Source organism: Taudactylus pleione, unplaced genomic scaffold (assembly GCF_031769625.1).
Source record: "Taudactylus pleione unplaced genomic scaffold, aTauple2 ptg000086l, whole genome shotgun sequence".
Classification (NCBI taxonomy): Eukaryota; Metazoa; Chordata; class Amphibia; order Anura; family Myobatrachidae; genus Taudactylus; species Taudactylus pleione.
Window position 1 is genome coordinate 21,965,926 of NW_028284488.1, and position 19,132 is coordinate 21,985,057.

Here is a 19,132-nt window from a genome sequence, read left to right on the forward strand (position 1 = left end):
ACCTCCCCCCCAAGTGCCTAACCCTAACCTCCCCCCTGTAAGTGCCTAACCCTAATCCCCCCTCTAAGTGCCTAACCCTAACCCCCCCTTCCCCGCTGCCTAAACCTAAGTCCCCCTGGGGGGGTGCCTAACCCTAACCTCCCCCCGGCGTGCCTGACCCCAACACCCCCTTTCCCCAGCCTAACCCTAACCATCCCGGGGGGGTGCCTAGCCCCAAAGCCCCCCCCGGGGGGCCTAAACCTAACCCACCCCCACGGGGCTATCAGCTCGCGGTGCCCGGCATCCTTTTGATCGGGTCTCCCGGCGTCGGGTAAATGACAGGCGTCTAGATATAGACGCCGGTCATTCATCCCACGCCGGGATAAAGCAGCCGGGAAGCCGGCTGTCGGTATTAAGGCAGCCGGTTTCCCAACTGCATACCCAAAATCCAACACTTAACTGGCAACGTCGCATGTGATGAGGCTGCAGCCAGAAATGCTTCAGCTGGCAAGGTCGTATCACATGTGACAGCATCGCCCCGCTGCCTCCCCCGGCTTTTGCAGAGATCCCTTATGCACAAGTTCGGATCTCCTCTAACCCCCTGAAACTCCTGGAAGTGATGCGTAATCTGTGACCACCAGCAGCACTTCCGGAATAGTGCCCCAGAATGCCGTTCGAACGGCATTCAGGGCCGCATGTGTCAGAAATCACAGTGCGAGGAGGGGAACTTAGTTCCCCTCCAAGCACTATTTGGCTGATCTCTGCAAGTACAGATCAGCTGCAGCAGGGGGGCTGATCATCAGTCTCCCCTGACACATGCTCTGCATGAGGGGGAGGATGTATATGCCCATGGGGGTCAACCAGGGGAAGGGGGGGGGGGATCTAGCATCACTGTGGGAGGAGTAAACTAGAACGGGGATGCGGTTATAATATATATGTCACAGGGCAGAAGGAGGGGGTGCAAAGAAAAAGGGACTTTTTTACATGGGGTAGAGGGTTGGTTTAGATAACATGGATTTTTTACTACTAAGGGGGTGTGGGTGGTATTATTATTAGGATTTAAGACCACTGGGGGAGGGGGGTCTATTGCCAATAGGGGGCTTATTTTATAATTGGGGCCTATGGACACAGGGGGAAGGGGATGCAAAACACCCCCTAGATGTGTTGTTTTTTTTTTATAAAATATTCATATTAAAAATATTTTTAAACTTTATTAAATAATAATTGAAGAAAAAAACAAAAACAGAGAATTGGTGGCTTTTAAAAAAAAAAAAAAAAAAAAAATGTTCTTTAGTAAATATACCAGTTAATAGTCTATAAGTTCCCAGTTGGACTTAAAAACCAATAAAAAATGATGAGCCACAAATATGAAGCAAATTCATATACTGTACGTAAACACAGTTTAATAAAAAGAGATAGCCAGTTGAATAGTCTTCCCGTTTGGTTGTCTGTAAACTGTAAGTCAGCCTGTCCCAGCTAAGGGCCTAATTCAGAGATGTACGCAATGGCGATTTTTACGCTAAACAAGCTATATTTTGCTATTGTGTATGCGTCAAATTAGCCATTGCGATCTGGGACACAGCATGAGAGTTCTCTGCCTGTCAGGAGAACAGCTGTGCTTGAGACAGATCAGACCTTCCGCAAGGGCTGCATGGCTGGTCGATAGGCGTTGATGTTAACAATATTTGCGCTGGTACATGACGTCGGACGCAGATGAAAAGGTAGCAGTGGGCGTCCCTATGCTCAGGTTAGCTTTTGAACTATTAGCATATTTTCGCAGCTGAGATCGGTACGGAATCGTAGCTGTGATCGCAGTAGTGTCCATCTGTGAATCAGAACCTAAGTTCATTCAGTCATTTATGTTTTTTCAAAAAAGGAGTGACTGTTATATTATTATTATCATCATTTATATGGCGCCCATAAACAATGCAGATACACCATCATGTCTGCAGTGCTATGTAAAGCAGTGACTGTTATATGCAGATACACCATCATGTCTGCAGTGCTATGTAACGTAGTGACTGTTATATGCAGATACACCATCATGTCTGCAGTGCTATGTAACGTAGTGACTGTTATATGCAGATACACCATCATGTCTGCAGTGCTATGTAACGTAGTGACTGTTATATGCAGATACACCATCATGTCTGCAGTGCTATGTAACGTAGTGACTGTTATATGCAGATACACCATCATGTCTGCAGTGCTATGTAACGTAGTGACTGTTATATGCAGATACACCATCATGTCTGCAGTGCTATGTAAAGTAGTGACTGTTATATGCAGATACACCATCATGTCTGCAGTGCTATGTAAAGTAGTGACTGTTATATGCAGATACACCATCATGTCTGCAGTGCTATGTAAAGTAGTGACTGTTATATGCAGATACACCATCATGTTTGCAGTATTATATAAAGGAGTGACTGTTATATGCAGATACACCATCATGTCTGCAGTGCTATGTAAAGTAGTGACTGTTATATGCAGATACACCATCATGTTTGCAGTATTATATAAAGGAGTGACTGTTATATGCAGATACTCCTTTACATAGCACTGCAGACATGATGGTGTGACTGTTATATGCAGATACTCCTTTACATAGCACTGCAGACATGATGGTGTGACTGTTATATGCAGATACACCATCATGTCTGCAGTGCTATGTAAAGGAGTGACTGTTATATGCAGATACACCATCATGTCTGCAGTGCTATGTAACGTAGTGACTGTTATATGCAGATACACCATCATGTCTGCAGTGCTATGTAAAGTAGTGACTGTTATATGCAGATACACCATCATGTCTGCAGTGCTATGTAAAGGAGTGACTGTTATATGCAGATACACCATCATGTCTGCAGTGCTATGTAACGTAGTGACTGTTATATGCAGATACACCATCATGTCTGCAGTGCTATGTAACGTAGTGACTGTTATATGCAGATACACCATCATGTCTGCAGTGCTATGTAACGTAGTGACTGTTATATGCAGATACACCATCATGTCTGCAGTGCTATGTAAAGGAGTGACTGTTATATGCAGATACACCATCATGTCTGCAGTGCTATGTAACGTAGTGACTGTTATATGCAGATACACCATCATGTCTGCAGTGCTATGTAACGTAGTGACTGTTATATGCAGATACACCATCATGTCTGCAGTGCTATGTAACGTAGTGACTGTTATATGCAGATACACCATCATGTCTGCAGTGCTATGTAAAGTAGTGACTGTTATATGCAGATACACCATCATGTCTGCAGTGCTATGTAAAGGAGTGACTGTTATATGCAGATACACCATCATGTCTGCAGTGCTATGTAACGTAGTGACTGTTATATGCAGATACACCATCATGTCTGCAGTGCTATGTAACGTAGTGACTGTTATATGCAGATACACCATCATGTCTGCAGTGCTATGTAACGTAGTGACTGTTATATGCAGATACACCATCATGTCTGCAGTGCTATGTAAAGTAGTGACTGTTATATGCAGATACACCATCATGTCTGCAGTGCTATGTAAAGGAGTGACTGTTATATGCAGATACACCATCATGTCTGCAGTGCTATGTAACGTAGTGACTGTTATATGCAGATACACCATCATGTCTGCAGTGCTATGTAACGTAGTGACTGTTATATGCAGATACACCATCATGTCTGCAGTGCTATGTAAAGGAGTGACTGTTATATGCAGATACACCATCATGTCTGCAGTGCTATGTAAAGGAGTGACTGTTATATGCAGATACACCATCATGTCTGCAGTGCTACGCAACAGATTTCATTACAAATACAAATAATAGGAGCGGCATAAACTCTAAAGACAAAAGTCAACAGACTGACAAAGTACTCTCTCTCGGTAATGCCTGGCACAGCAGGGGTGTCATCTTTCTTCAGAAAAGCCACTGGATATATAGCTCCAGCAATATGTCTGTACAGGATATGTTAGGTGTTATTTTAATCAGTGTCAATAGTGACAGGGTTACTGATGGCACTTTAAAGTATGTACACATTGAATAAATTGTATGACTAGTGTATCTGTGTTTATACTATCAGCATCAATGTTGTTTTATGTATAAGAGTAAAGAAATATACTGTGGTACATTATCATAATAAGCATGGTGAGTGCACTCATTGCCTGCACACAACTGCCCTTTCATATTGTTTACACCCCCTGCTGAGTTTTATTTTGCATAAACTATTGCTAAGAAGCAAATTCCTGCATTCCAATACCCTTCCTGGTTACACAGTACAATGAAAAGTGGTGAGAGAACATGCTCTCCCACCCCACTGAGACCTCAACGCCCCTGTTTGCTAACAAAAATATAATTTGCTCAAGAACAAATATAATTTTTTATTGGCTTTTTAATATTTGACTTCTCTCCTTACAATGGGTATAGACAATAACCGTGATTCCTGAGGTGAAACCCACCCAATTTTATATTCGTCGTCAGGCATCCCTGGATAATTCAGTGAATCTGTCTTGCTAAATAAAGTTATCTGATTAGACGGGTGATACCAGGGGTGATTTTCAGGGGGTCATGCAGGGCTGATTACTCATTACCAGTTCACATACACGCACAAAATAATAAAATTAGTATGTAATGGAATTGCATTTTATTAAGAAACAAATGTAGCCGCTCACATGAGTCAGTGCAGTTCTGTTGATTTCTGTGCTGAGCAGTGACTATCTGCCCCTTCCTTTGGTTAGTACAGAACAGGACTGTGTGTAGATTGTTCGTGCTGGATTTAGAAAGTTACATTAAAAGTGCCGTTTGGTGGATTTTTTACTAGATTCATCTGAAGTCATATTGTACATTTAAGCAAGCCACTTCTAAACCTTTCTATTTAATTGAAAACTAGAAGGTAAAAAAAAAATGATAGCAAGTGCATTGAATTTATTTCCTTAATAGAAAAAAAAAAATCGCAGATAAAAGTTTGGGTACAAGTTCCACAAGCAATACTGCAGATTGTGAAATGACCTATCCACTACTTTGTGGTGCTGAATGTTTGTGTTATGTTACATAATGCTACTGTCTTACATGTGCTTTCTCAGGACTAACCACAAATTTGCTAACATTGTAAAAGACAAACCTTGAAGCGGTCTTGCCTGCATTAGTCGCTTCACTTTTAAAAAATATAGTTTTGAAATACACATGTAGGATTTCCTGAATGGGGTGTATGAACTCATTCTAAGAAATCCGGACTACACTTCCGTCCATACATGAAATATTTGATTGTGTATCTCACTATGATTCAGCACTTTGGAATGCGATTTATATTCCATGTGACCTCTGAAATAGGGGAAAGTCAGCTATTCAGTACCCAGGATCACTGCACTGCAAACCTAATAACACACCCTGAAAGACTACATCCTAAATCAGTGAGTGGCACTCTTTCACCCATGCTCTGTGGTGGCAGCGGTGAATGGATGCCACATGTGCAGTTGCGTGCAATGCACATAGTGCTGAGAGAGTATCTGTCAGAGCGTTGGGATCACAACAAGCGAGATGAGGAAGGAGGGACATGACCATGTCATGCAGTGGGGGAAGGGGGCTAATGGGCACAAGGTCATGCTCCCTTTTCACGTGCCCCTTCCTTTGGTGTGCGCAGGATGCCCCGCCTGTGCCAGCTCAAATGTTGGTAGGTAGGACTATGAATAAACCCCTAATGTTATTCCTGGTGCTTAGGACTAAGATGCTTTGCAGAGAGTCGGATAAATGTGCAGTAAAAAATGAGTCACAGCCAAACAAAACAAAAAACAGCGGAGAGGTACAAGCTCATAGACCACAACATAAACGATTGACTACTTGCACACCTGTATCTAATGAACCTCTGTAAATCTTTAGATTGAAATGTTAAAGCGCATCTGCAGTTCACTGAGAATAGAGCACCCCATAAGTCAGACACTTTATCAGACACTTTGGGGGACGTTTTTCATAGGTTTTGGCACACTTCTTATTTCTCCCTGTGGAGCATGGTACAATGTAATAACAGAATTGCAGAGTCAGCCTTGTGTGAACATTACAGTAACGTCCCTATACAAGTTGTCAGCTTCCTTTATTGTGCATCATTCTAGTTTACAGAAAAACACATTTGAATTGTATTTAGATAAACTTAACACCAATGTATGCAGATGTAATTAGATTTTACTATGCATGAAATGTCAAGTCCTAGAAGTGTGATTATGGACAGCGTCATCTGTATGTGTACAGCTGGCGGAGCCTTGAATTCAAAGGATATTAGTGCAAATGATAAGCCAGTTGTAATTTTAATAAACACCAATTAATCAAAAGCATCTTTTACTCTATGAGGTATACCTTCATTTGCCACTCAGTGCAACCACATTGAAGCAAAATCAAATTAATATCTAGCAAAGCAATGAGTAACAGCTTTATATCCATTTCATATTTTATTAAATATTGCATTTTCCTAGCTAATATCTGTGGATCTGCGTCATCCGTGGCAAGTGTAGACATTAGTTAGGGACACATGACCATAAATATTTCCTGTCTCCATCATATCTCTTGCATGGTCTTTTAGTTTGAATAAAAATGTCACCCAAGGCTAAATACAGCATACATAACTCATGCATCTAACCACAACCTTGTACTGAAATATGAGGTCTGAAATCAGCAGGGAAGCACTCAACCCTTTATCAAATTCACACTTTCAAGCGTTATCTTTTCAGCTTAGCAAAGCTCAAATTTTCATCTTGTCCGACATCCTTAAAGTAAGCAGCTCACATATACCAGAAAGCATACATTAAACAATAGACCATTTTTGTTGCTTTGTATCTTTTCCCATTGGTATTATGGGCCTAATTCAGACCCGCTCGCGAGCGCTGAGCGCTCGCAAGCGGGTTGATGTTGGGGCAGTGCGCATGCACACGACGGAGGCGGCTCCATCGTGCACATGCGCGAGACCCGGATAGCGACGGGCAAGCCGTCGCTCCGGGTCTCGCTACAAAGGGGGCGTGCTGTCGATGGGGAGTGACAGCATGCCCCCTTTGGCGGGCGTGCCGGGGGCGTGGCTGCCCAGACGGAGGCGTTCCCATGGGAACGCCTACCGTCTAGGTCCGGCCCCACTGACATCACAAGTGATGTCAGTGGGAGTGCTCTCGGCTCTGATAGAGCCGAAAGCACTCCAGGGCTTGTGGACACGAGACCCTACCACAAGGGTCTCGTCGCAAGCCCGATGGTCACGATGGTCTTTACCATCGCGACCATCTTTTTGGCCGCTCGCTATAGCTGTGGGTGGTCACCCACAGCTATGCGAGCGGCCAGGAGGCCACTCTAAAAAAAGAGAAGGAGAGCCCTGATTCAGAGCGAGCGCTCTGTCAGAGCATCCGGCTCTGAATCAGGGCCAATGTTCTATATACTTCCCGACATATGTAGACAGTATGTCACCCACTAGAGATCATATTAGACGCGCCAAATTTCATAGCCTCTAATAAATATTTAACTAGGTGCCAAACTTTCTATTGCATGTAAAATATATCCGATCTAGGTACATTAAGCAAGGGGAATCACCAGTGAAGTACGAAACTAAGGACAGTTTAGAATCTTTCTGGAAAACACAGGACAAGAAAAAGGATCTATACTTCCCAGTAAGAAACCAGACATTGTTTTCATATGACAGGTAGAATGTAATAGGATTTATTGCACCAGTTTTCATAACTTGCCTCATACTGAAAATAATATTGCCTTCAACAATACGGGACACCTTTTTCTATACCTGTATGTTGATACCCCTGAAAGTTTCAATTTCACCACTTCTCTAGAATACATCCAATAGCTTCACTGAAAGAAAACCATTACCTCTAACTGCTGATGGAAGCTCACATTTCATCATAGAAAGTCTCATTCACTAAAATCTCCAGCTGCAAAACTTTGACAACATCAGCATAGTGGTAACAAAAGACAACTTAGTTTCTCTGGAGAGGTGATAATCTATAGGCTTTAAGGTGCCCACACACTGGACGATTTTAGGCACTATTTGCATGAAAACAATGCATCGGAACGATACATCGTTTAAAACTGTGCAAATCATGCAGCTTCCAGGAACGATAACAATCCGATGTGCGGTCCCATGGGTCATTTGTCGTATCGTCAGATCTTAAGGTACACATCCACTTGCAGACCAAAAAAAGAAATGCACGATTGCGAAATTGTATTCGCGCAGTCGTTTGACGGTCTGTGCTGTGTCTACACTGAATGATCAGTCGTTCAGTGTAGGCACATCAATCATCCCCTAACATGCTCAACCTGACGTTATCGTCAGGTTGTTCAGCCGATGATTGATGTAGGAAACGACCAGTGCGAGTGCGCATCACTGGTCGTTTCCGACATTAATGTGCCCGATTCATGCATGAGTCTTGAGCGATTGAACGATAACGATATTGTTATCGTTCAAAGAAATCGGCAAGTGGATGTGTGCCTTTACCTACTGCAGGTAAGATCTGACAATCTCTCTTAACGATGCACTGGAAATCATTAAGGACGAACGATAGGTCGTTAGTCAAATTGCACTGTTTAGCAAGATATCGTTTGTCCAGGACTGCTGGTGAGTTGCCCGGTGAGTTCAAGGGAAATTGTTGACGACATCACATCTTTTCCAAGTCGTTCAGTGTGTGGGCAATACCATTACAAAGACAGGTTGTTGGTTTTTTATCTCTACAAGGCCCTAAAATAAGAGTAACAAGTAGGGCTAGGATTAACGCCAAGCAGAAGCAGCAGCTGCTTAGGGCACATCAAGGCTTGCCGCACAAGTCCACAACTAAAAGCAATGAAATATTTAGTTTTGTCTTGCCACTACCATTACAGAGTACACACTGGTTTTCCATGTTTGTTACATCCATGTAAAGCTATCAATGCACAGAAAGAAACAATTTATTCCCATACCATTGCTCTGCAACAACCATAGGCAGTAACCATGCAATTAATCTATGTGATTGACAGCTATTGTTTACCATTCCTCACTTACTGTAGGTGCAAACACCATCTAGCTCCATCACTGCCAATAAGGTCTGCAGTTCATTATCCTTCTATACAGGATATATATCACTTCTTGCAAAAGGTTACAAGACTAACAGAGCATCTAAAAACAATAAATGCGACCCCAAGGAGAACTGTGTATGAGCACAACCACCAGCACAACTCACAGGGACACCGGTGTCTTCAACCTCTGGCTACCACTGTTCTATTCACATATTAAAATTAATACCAAATAAAGAGATAACTTGGGAGATCATTGTTTGCTTCCATTGCTCAATCAGGATGGAACAAATGAAAGACGATTTGGTTTTGGAAGTGAACACAGCCATTATGAAATTTATACTTTTAAGCCTAATACCGAAGCTGCAATGGAAGATCTTTGGTGTCACAGCTGTTGCTGAGCTACATCTACCAAATAATCTTCCTTACCTCCAAAAAAGCAGTAATTAGTATAACCCATAATAATTCAATATAACTTGGCAAATAGATTCAGTTTTCTTTTAACATATGAAAATTATATTTTCTTTCAAAGCCGGTGAAACGCCAAGTAGGAGGGGTGACTGGAAATGCAATATGTCACTCAGGGATGAAGCTGGAGGAGACAGAAGATGTATCTTGGTTTATATTGCCATAAAATAAAAGCACTTATTTCTAGAGTGCAACCGACAATAATATTTCTAAGCAACTCACATCTGCAATATATAAAAAGATTCTACATGTTTATATCTTTGGTTCCAATTCCATAAAGATGGCACTACAGTGGCTCATGGGACTAATACCTGTGTATACTCAGCTAACAGAAAGATACATCCTAACAGAGCTGTCATGAATCAAAGAACATAAAACACTGTGCTGTGCCCTCAGCTGAAATGACCCATAAAAAGGCAGGTGTAACGACACGAAACATGTTAGTCAGACAACACAACTGGGGTCCTGAATATACTCATATGCTATGCATTCTAGGGGGCTGCCAATGATATTTTAGGTCTCATCTCTATATCTTGTGCTCTCCAAACACTGGATTTATCATTATATAAATTAATATGGAAGGGAGTTAAAACTCCTTGTCAGGTGACTCCAACTCCCACCATGACAAAATGTGCACATAACATTCAGGAAATATTTATAACCAAGGTATGCAATGTGAGCCTGTTCACACATCCTCTGCAATTAATTATAAGATTGTGGCTATTTAACTATGCAGGAGGAGATTCCAGGATAAGGTGTCCAGCACCACCTTTCCTGAAATGGACCAAGCCTCTGCATTCTGATCTGAACATATGTAATGTACATGTTGCTACAACAACACATGTAAAAATGCTTTACAAAGTACATCTGTTCCGACACCACCCCCATATCATAAGGTAAAGAAACACCATATATTCTTTTTACTACCATGGATAGTGCATTATAATGGAGCCGTCTCACGTTTCCTAGCTGCATCCTCTGTCTGGGTAGGCTGCCTGCATCATTGAAGAATTCTATATAGCAGGCAAGGCTATTTATAGAACTAAACGCCTCCTAAAACACTATGACCATGGAAAAGGTTAAATCTGTTACAATTCAACAAGAAACCAGCCAATTGCAAATGTCCCTGCAGTATAAACCATCATGCAATGGACATGTCTTCTAGTGTATCATGGAATGAAAAACATCCTATTCTCCCTACTATCTCCCAAGAGAGCCTGTCTCCTTGCTCTGCACTTACTGCACCTACTCAAAGTGCAACATCACATTCAGATGTGTCATGTAAATAGATAGTATTCCATCTTTATTTTCCTTGTACAGGCACTCTCCTCATCACCAACAGACTGATGATGTGCTAAAGTGCTTACAGTCTGTATTATTACCAATGGCTGCCCTGTTACCTGTACATACACACACAGAAGTGTACAGAAGTGTCCTGTATTAAAAACACAGCAAGCATTGTAGTATATCAATTACATATACATTAGATAATAAATTCAGCTATAAATGCACTGGTATATGCATCAACAACTTGCATATCATGTAAGCACTCAGGATACAGTGTGTGTGTGTATATATATATATATATATATATATATATATATACACACACACACACAGACACACACACATATAATGACCTATATACATAAATATACACCTGCACTTTACCTGTCTAAATGACTGATCTGTACATATTGTTATAAATGAGAAGTCTACAATAAATGCAATAAAGTCCGACAACCACATATTAATTCTGAAGAACGTTTCTGCAAACTCAGTAGTCTATATATTAACTAGATAACATGTATAGATGACATAGTCATGCATGATGTGTAGGTTGTGTAACAGACAACTTCCCCAATGGAAATAGGATCACACATTACCTTCTCTTCACCTCGGCAGGATCAGGCGTTCTGCAGATGATAACCCCAGCAAAAAACATCCCATTAAATCCTGGTTAAACAGGCTCACGGCCTAAGAAGCAGCATCCATGGTTTCCATCTAAGTACCTCCTCTGTGCAGAAATACAGCAGACACAGCCCCTCTTGCTGCTGCCTTCCTCCTGTCACGCTGTGTGTGTGCCTGTGCTCCTGCTACTACCACATCCCATAGACACACACTGGCTGCCGGCCAGGGCGCACCGCACCAGTGTGCCTCCTCACATGGAGTAGTGGGGACTAGTGCTGCTGGCCATAGCGTAGGCAGGGGTGCACACGCAGGCTGACATTGGGAGGAAGGAGGGGGGAAGAGCTGCTGCCTCAGACACTTTGCTGTTCCCCAGGATTTCCCGGCTGCTGCCTTTTTATAATGACTCACGTGCAGACAAAAACACACTTTAAATGAAAAGAGGCTGCTGGGTGTTGGGGGAAGGGTCTGGGAGGATAAAGGAACCTGCTAACTCTACTGATGCCGGGTGGTGTGTGTAACCCTAGCACCTCAGCACTGAGGCTGACTGGAGGCCCTGCACTGCACACTGCACAGCAACATGGGCTGCAACACATTGACCAGCTCACAGCAAGTCATCTCACTTGGAGTTACTATACAACTTAGACAAACATCTTACAGACATAGAGATTTAACAAATATTAGAGAGAGATAAAGTACCAACTTCCAACCAGGGCTAATTTTCTGGAAACCTTGGTAAAGGAACTGTGGGTGGAGCTACTGGGGGGTGGAGCTATAGAAAACACAATTATATATATATACATATAGTTTTTAGAAAAAAAAGGCACTCAGAAGGGCCTTCAAAATGAAACATATCTTATGGAAAATTAATTTTGGCCCAGGACATTATGTCACAGCTAATGAGAGGGCCTAATTCAGACACGCTCGCTAGATGCGCATGCAAATTCAGCAAGGCAGGCAATCGCACGGCAAGGCATTAGCACGCCCACTATGTCTTAGCGTGCGATTGCATTGTGTATGCAGATGCCCACCAGCCTGTCTAAAGATGCACACGTCATCTCCAGGAAGTGTATGCAGCCAGCGGTAGCATCGAGTACCATTGGGTGCGATTGCAGCACTTGCGGTTCACCATACCCTGCCGCAAGAACTGCGAGCACTTCAGTGTTGATTTCAGCCAAGTGATGTGTACTATGACGCTGCCTGTTAATTATGCATGACTCAGAAATGGCGTTAAGACACTCAGGCACGTCTGCGTTCGCATCTCAACTCCCCCATTTTTAGCGGCCAGCCCTTGTCACCACCCACAAACAGCTTCTCCTGTCACTCATTCAACCCAGCTGTCTATGTGCAGCGAGCGAACGCACTGCGATGCATACGCATGCGCAGAATGCAATCAATCGGTTGCGTGCGAACACATCTTAGCGAGCGGGTCTGAATCAGGCCCAGAGTTCCTGCTTGTTACTGCTGAAAAATAGCCCTGGTACCAACCAATCAGCTTCGGGTACATTTTTCTAGTACAGACTGTAAAATGACAGAAAATGATTGGTTGGTATTTTATCTCTCTCCACCACTTGATAAATCTCCCCCTCATTCCCAGGGCAGGATTTATCAAGCATCACATTTTGAATGTGATACATCCTGCCAATTACCGAATGCATAGCAGCGTTTATTAACACCATATGCATGTAGTTTTTAATATATCTGGGAAAGGCTATGTCTTCCGATAAGAGCCGTTCTGTGTGGTGTGAGGACTTCTGGGTTATGACTTGGGAGCCCTTCTGTGCATGCTTGAGTCACGGGGGCACTGGGAGGGATCCTATTGTGAAAATAATTCACAATTGAAAAAAAAACATTTTTAGCTTTAATTTTCATCCTCTAATGCCACCCTGAGATCGGGATACAGTAGCAGTAGATGGACTGTGGTAGTATTTGCACCAGGACTGTAACTAGGGGAGTGCGAGCAGTGTAGATGCAAACAACACATGATTCTGTGGGCATCACTGTCACTGCCCTATGGCCCTTGGTTCTGGTTAGCAGGGTGCCTGGATCAGTAGCCTGCAGCCTGTATCACCGCTGCAGTGCCACCCGGAGGGTCCTTTGGATGCTCCATCCACGAATTTTGTAGTCTTTACAGTCGCACTGCAGCCTTGGTATGTTGCTGACTTGCACCACCATGAATCTTGTGAATAGGTGAGAGCCAGCAAATTATAACACCAGTGGGGATTATCGCTGGTATTGAACCCTTGATATATAGGGAAAAATACTTTCTCTATTGAAAACACCCCTTTTCACCAGTGACAGAGCTTTCACCCTATAATAAATAGAACTGTTCTTGAGAGATTGCAGCCTAAAAAGCAGAATTGATTTTAAAGTAAATTGTTTAGACTTCTATTAGGCAACATCATCTATAGGTATGAGTTCAAAGGTGGAGCAGCATATAGTATTTTTAAAAGTTGCAGTTTATAGAATTTTTAATTAAAACAGTCAACATTACAGTAATTCAGTTTGAAGTTTGAGTTTGCTGTTCATTAAAACACTATACATATAAGCTTCAACAAGTTTGAAATTGCTTCAAACATAGTCGAACCTGCTCACCTTGCTGATAGTTAGACCAAGGGCCAAATGTAATGGGGTGAGAATTTAGAAAATGTGACAGTTTAGCAGTAAAACTCTCACATTGGTGGAGTTTTATCTTCAAAATGGAAAAACATCTGGATGAAAGTTTCAATCATGAGAGTTTTTTTTAGTCTAAACACATGCAAGTTTGCATATTACCGGACTCTATTACATTGGCCGAGTTTAAAAAGTGTGAGAGTTTACTGCTAAACTCTCACATGTTCTATACTCTCACCCTATTACAATTGGCCCCAAATGTTTAAGTTCATCTAAACGTTATAAATGTATTCCATTTTGTTAAACGTTAGAGCTGATTAGGTTATCTGGTTCAAGAATTGCTTTTAAAGACTCAGTCAAAACAATGTACAAAACCAACAACTTAAGTAACTAAGTATATTTTGTACACGTTAAATAGTTATTCTCCTAAGATTTATTCATGTCCTCCTGAAAATTTTACTATAAAAATGTCTTTAACCTTCTGGCTGCCCCCAAAACCTTTATATCATCCAAGCAGGGTGTTTTGTTGTCCATGGATACAATACAGCCCTGCTCTTTTCTGTGGATACTATTGGATATAAGAGCCAGTGTTGTGACCATGAATGGATTGAAACAACTTTGCCTAAATAATATACATATTTTAATTAAAAAGACAGAAGGAAACCAAGAATTAAATTAATATGTATAGTAAAAGTTGCTTGAAGCCGATTAAAATGATAAATGATAATGCATAAGGCATATTGCATGTGTTTGTTTATAATATACAGCATGATATCAACAGAGCAAAATGTGTTGTTTAACTATATCACATGTTTTTTTTTAATTAAGAATGTATGAAATTCCTGTACTAATATGGTTGTCCTTACACAAAATCTGTCAGTATAATAGCAGATCACATAGCAAGATGTTTTATATATTTTAGAAACATTGACATTCAGGGACCAGTTCAGAATAATAGTTATAGATGGGGCACAAATGTAGCACCTGGAGCGTGAACCAATGATACATAAAGCTGGGCATACATTGTCAGAAAAAATGTCAGTCAGGCCAACAGACATTTTATCTGACAGCCTTAAGGAGCATATCCTCTACACAATTAATGAACGACTGAACGCTAACAACATCTTTATCGTTCATCATCCTGTGCAATGGATAATGTGCCCATTCCGAATGATATGTAGTTCAGTGCAGGTACCCTCACTCATCCCCGAACATGCACAACCTGTCGATATCGGAAGGTTGGCCTGCATGTTCAGGCGATGACAGATGCCGACAACGACCAGCGGGAGCGCGCATCGCTTGTCGTTGCCGGCATATTTACTGCACGATTAATGAATGATAACGATGTAGTTATCGTTCAATTGTCCATTTATATTGTGTAGTGGATATGCGCCAGCAGACATCGTGGCCATACACTGTGAGATATCTAACAGTGTATATGACCACTATATCTGCTTATCTCCCCTGGGGAGGAGATATTTCTCTGTTCCTCCCCTGTGAAGGAACAGGGGAAATGACAGACAGTCGGCTGTGGCAGCACATACACAGACTGATCGGATCAGTCGGGCATGTTGGAAGATTTTTCATGCCTGACTGTCTGTTCACCACTGATCAGTTGCGGCAATACATTATGCAATTATCGTCCTGGACCACCCATATTCTACAGAATGGGCCAATTATTGCTAAATATATGCCCATCTTAAGACACTGGCACAGTACCAGTCTTTGCTATCTCCTGCCATGTCTGTCAATTTGTTGAGATATATGGTATCGGCAACAAACTTACTGCGATCACTTCATTATGTGACCGGTACTATATTTCCAAACAAATCACAAAAAATATTGCTCTGTGGCTGACTGATCCCATTGGTATATACTTTTTTTAAAGATTATTCCAGATTTACAGTAATATTTTTGAATTATTCAAATGTAAAGGGCCCCATACACGGTGCGATATAGCAGCTGATCCGACGGATTGGTACAATATCGCCGCTCATATCGTGTGTAGGCATGATATCAACCAGTGTGCGTTCCCATGGGAATGTACATCGCACCTCCAGATCTTACATGCTGCAGAATATAAAATCTTGTGACGCGATGTATGATCCCATACCGCGCTATGCAGGGGGGAGGAAAGGGGGGACTGCTGGCATATTGGGATTTCATTGATAATAAGCAAATAAGCAATTATTTTAACTTTTTTTATAAAGATTTTTCCAGAGTTACAGTAAATGTAAACTCTGTGGGAATTTGTTGATAAGGAGTGAAGAAGCTATTTTTTTTCTCCTAGCAGGCATTATTTGAGACATTAAATATGTTTTTGCGCAATAATACCTACTTAATTTCCTTATGTGCGTAAGTAATATCTGAATAGATAATAATAGTCAGATTGTGAAAACCACAAACGTAAAAAATGGAGGTACCCACTTCTGATACAACAGAAATTCAGTATAATCAACTTGTAGAACAAAACAAAGCCACAAATATAAAACATATACAATATTGCAGCAGTTGTATGTTTGTTTCTGTTCCATGTTATTGAAAACTCGAACAGAAAAGAATAAGGGTGAACAAAGACTATGCAAAAACAATGACATAAAGGGAGATTTAGGGGCCTATTCATCATCACTTAACCTGTTACACATGCGGAAATGATAGTTTCTGCATAATTGATGTAACGGGCTATTCATTATTAGGGTTCCGATAATATTCAGCAAACTCTGAAAGCTTAAAGTTTTCTGAGATTCCTTGCCGGAACAAACGCCATCTTCAGATGGTGCTGGTTCTCGGAGCCTTGCTCCTTCCCTACGCGAAGGAGGTCCGGGGTTGCGAAGAGGGATTTGAGTTGATCCTTCCTCCGCCTCCTCACTGCTTTCTCAGTGGCTTTGCGCATGCGTGATCTCCGGTCACACATGTGCAGAAGCCAGGAATGGGGACAGGTAAATAACACTGCTACTGGCATAGCAATGTTACTAGTCACAGGGACTGCTGCTTTTTGAAGCAGATGACCCCGCACCGGAGCAATGCTGAATTGCTCCGGAGATAGGTATCCCCCTCGGCCCCCAATGATGAATAGGCCCCTTAGGAACTAAAGGGTTTCTGAAAATTCCAATTTTCTTAATAGCACATGTAGTCAAGACAAAGTTCCGTCTTCAATTATGCTGGCAGCAGGAAAAGGTGCTGCCAGCTGGATGCTGAATCAGTGAAAAGTCCAAGAAAATATCAAGTCAAGAAAGCAAACAAATCAATAGAACTTGGCTTGTGTATAGTTCTTTTCCCATATGCATCGATTCTCTGACCTCTTTTAAAAGATGATGACAGTGTCAGTCTTGAACAGCTTTCAACAATGTTTCTTTCCACTTCAAAGAAAAAGTCAGAAGAATAACCCGGTGCTTTGATTTAGAGAAAGTAATGGGGATAACTATTTGCATTTCTACTTTTTACAATTGCCCATTTCTACTTGTTGTATAAAGGGAGACCTGTTGAGGTTTACTTGAAAGGATTTTCCTTTTAATATTTTATATAACCATCTCCGCTAACTCCCCTCTAAAACTAGTTTGATAGATGGTTCCTTGGTATGAGCTCCCCTATTTGCTATACAGGTACTTGGGGTGGTTTCCACAATTAGGATAAAACCAGGACCTCTTCTGATCCCCTTAAGGTAACTTGCAGCAGGAGAGTTCCAATACTGTGCTCTAAATGAAAGCCGATCGCTGGCTGGCATGCCCTCCACCAAAATATTCTTATAGAGAAGGGTTGTAGGCTGCATTTCATATAGTAGACTACTAAAATTAATGTGAGAAACTCCTTACACTGAAATTGAATTGTAATTCTTATGTGAAGAATTGTGATTAGAGACAAACAAATTGCTTCTTAGATGTCTCCGTAGTCAAACTATACATCAAGAAACTGGCCGTGTATTCAGATATGCACATCCTTTTATCCAGCTTGCACACAGCTGTTTTAGACTTATTTACTGACACTTATTTATTTACAGGCCTATATAGAGTGCAGATTTTATGTACACCCATTAACATATGACATGCGTGAAAGCAAAATGGTTTTTACTAGCTTATTAATGCTTATCAGTAGGTTGCATGATGTTGGGCTTTTATGTGAACCATACAGTAGAGCTAGGTTACATTGAAGAGGAACTTAATAGAACTTACTGTAAATAGAAAAGGCTGGATCTCCAGGAAAACCACATCCACACTATATTCATACAAACATGAATTTAGTGTGGATCCAGCCTTTCTGTGTATTTAGTATGTATGCAGCTTTTTCTGTATATTTACAGTAGATACGGGTGTATGTGAATTTAGTGTGGATCTGGCTTTTACCCTTTTCCTAAAAATCAGTAATAGCCTTATTAAAACAGAAATTATTTGCATGTCTCTGTTACAAACTAACATTTCATCACAAGATCAGAAAATTAAGTATTTAAATAATTATGGGTGAACACATACTACTTGTATCACAGGGACATGCAGTCAGGGTAAGCAGGGAAGGCAGAGCCCAACATAAGCAGGGAAAGCAGAGCCTTCCCTGTCATACTCCCTGTCAGACTGCAGAGTTTTGACTATAAAAATGCTTAGAATAATACAAAGAGGATATTTATAACTTATAAATATCTTTATATTATTCTGATAGTTTTTATAGGCAAAACTCACCAAAATTGCAGCACTCCCTGGAAATACAGGGAGAGATGAGAGATGAGGCAGTAAGAGCTCTGCCTCACCTCTGATAGCTCAGACCAGAGCCGTAACTAGACTTTTTGGTGCCCTCCCCCATTTATTAAATAGGTACATAGGATAGTGCATATGAAAAATGACCATGGCCTCATGGGGAAGGGTCAGGGGAGAGATAAGGGAGGCCAGGAGATGCTGGGGATAAAATTAGATATAGCTACAAGTGAGAATGATAATAAACAGAAAAATTACAGGCCCAAACAGCTCCCCTGCTCTGCGGAGCTAATGGAGGCATGCGTTAGTGTGAAGGTCATGCCTTGAGCTCTGATGGACACCTCTGACGATCAGGTGACCAGTTCAGGAAGTACTCAGGCATCTCAGCTCAACAGCAGCACTGAGGAGGGAAGGAAATTGGCATATGCAGACAGAGGAAACACACAAAGGAGAAAAAGGTGAG

General features: G+C 41.6%; 1 protein-coding gene across 6 annotated transcripts in view; it reads right to left on the bottom strand.

The window, feature by feature from the left end:
* The window catches only part of FRMD4A (FERM domain containing 4A), a 481,635-nt gene that overhangs the window by 242,266 nt on the left and 220,237 nt on the right, over positions 1-19,132 (bottom strand). Inside the window, exon 1 of one of the 6 annotated variants that reach the window (XM_088468781.1) lies at positions 11,353-11,727. The exons of the other annotated variants lie outside the window; for them this stretch is intronic. The gene's annotated coding sequence lies outside the window, so the exon portion shown is untranslated. Of the gene's footprint in view, positions 1-11,352; positions 11,728-19,132 lie in introns of those variants that run through there. 6 annotated transcript variants of the gene reach the window in all.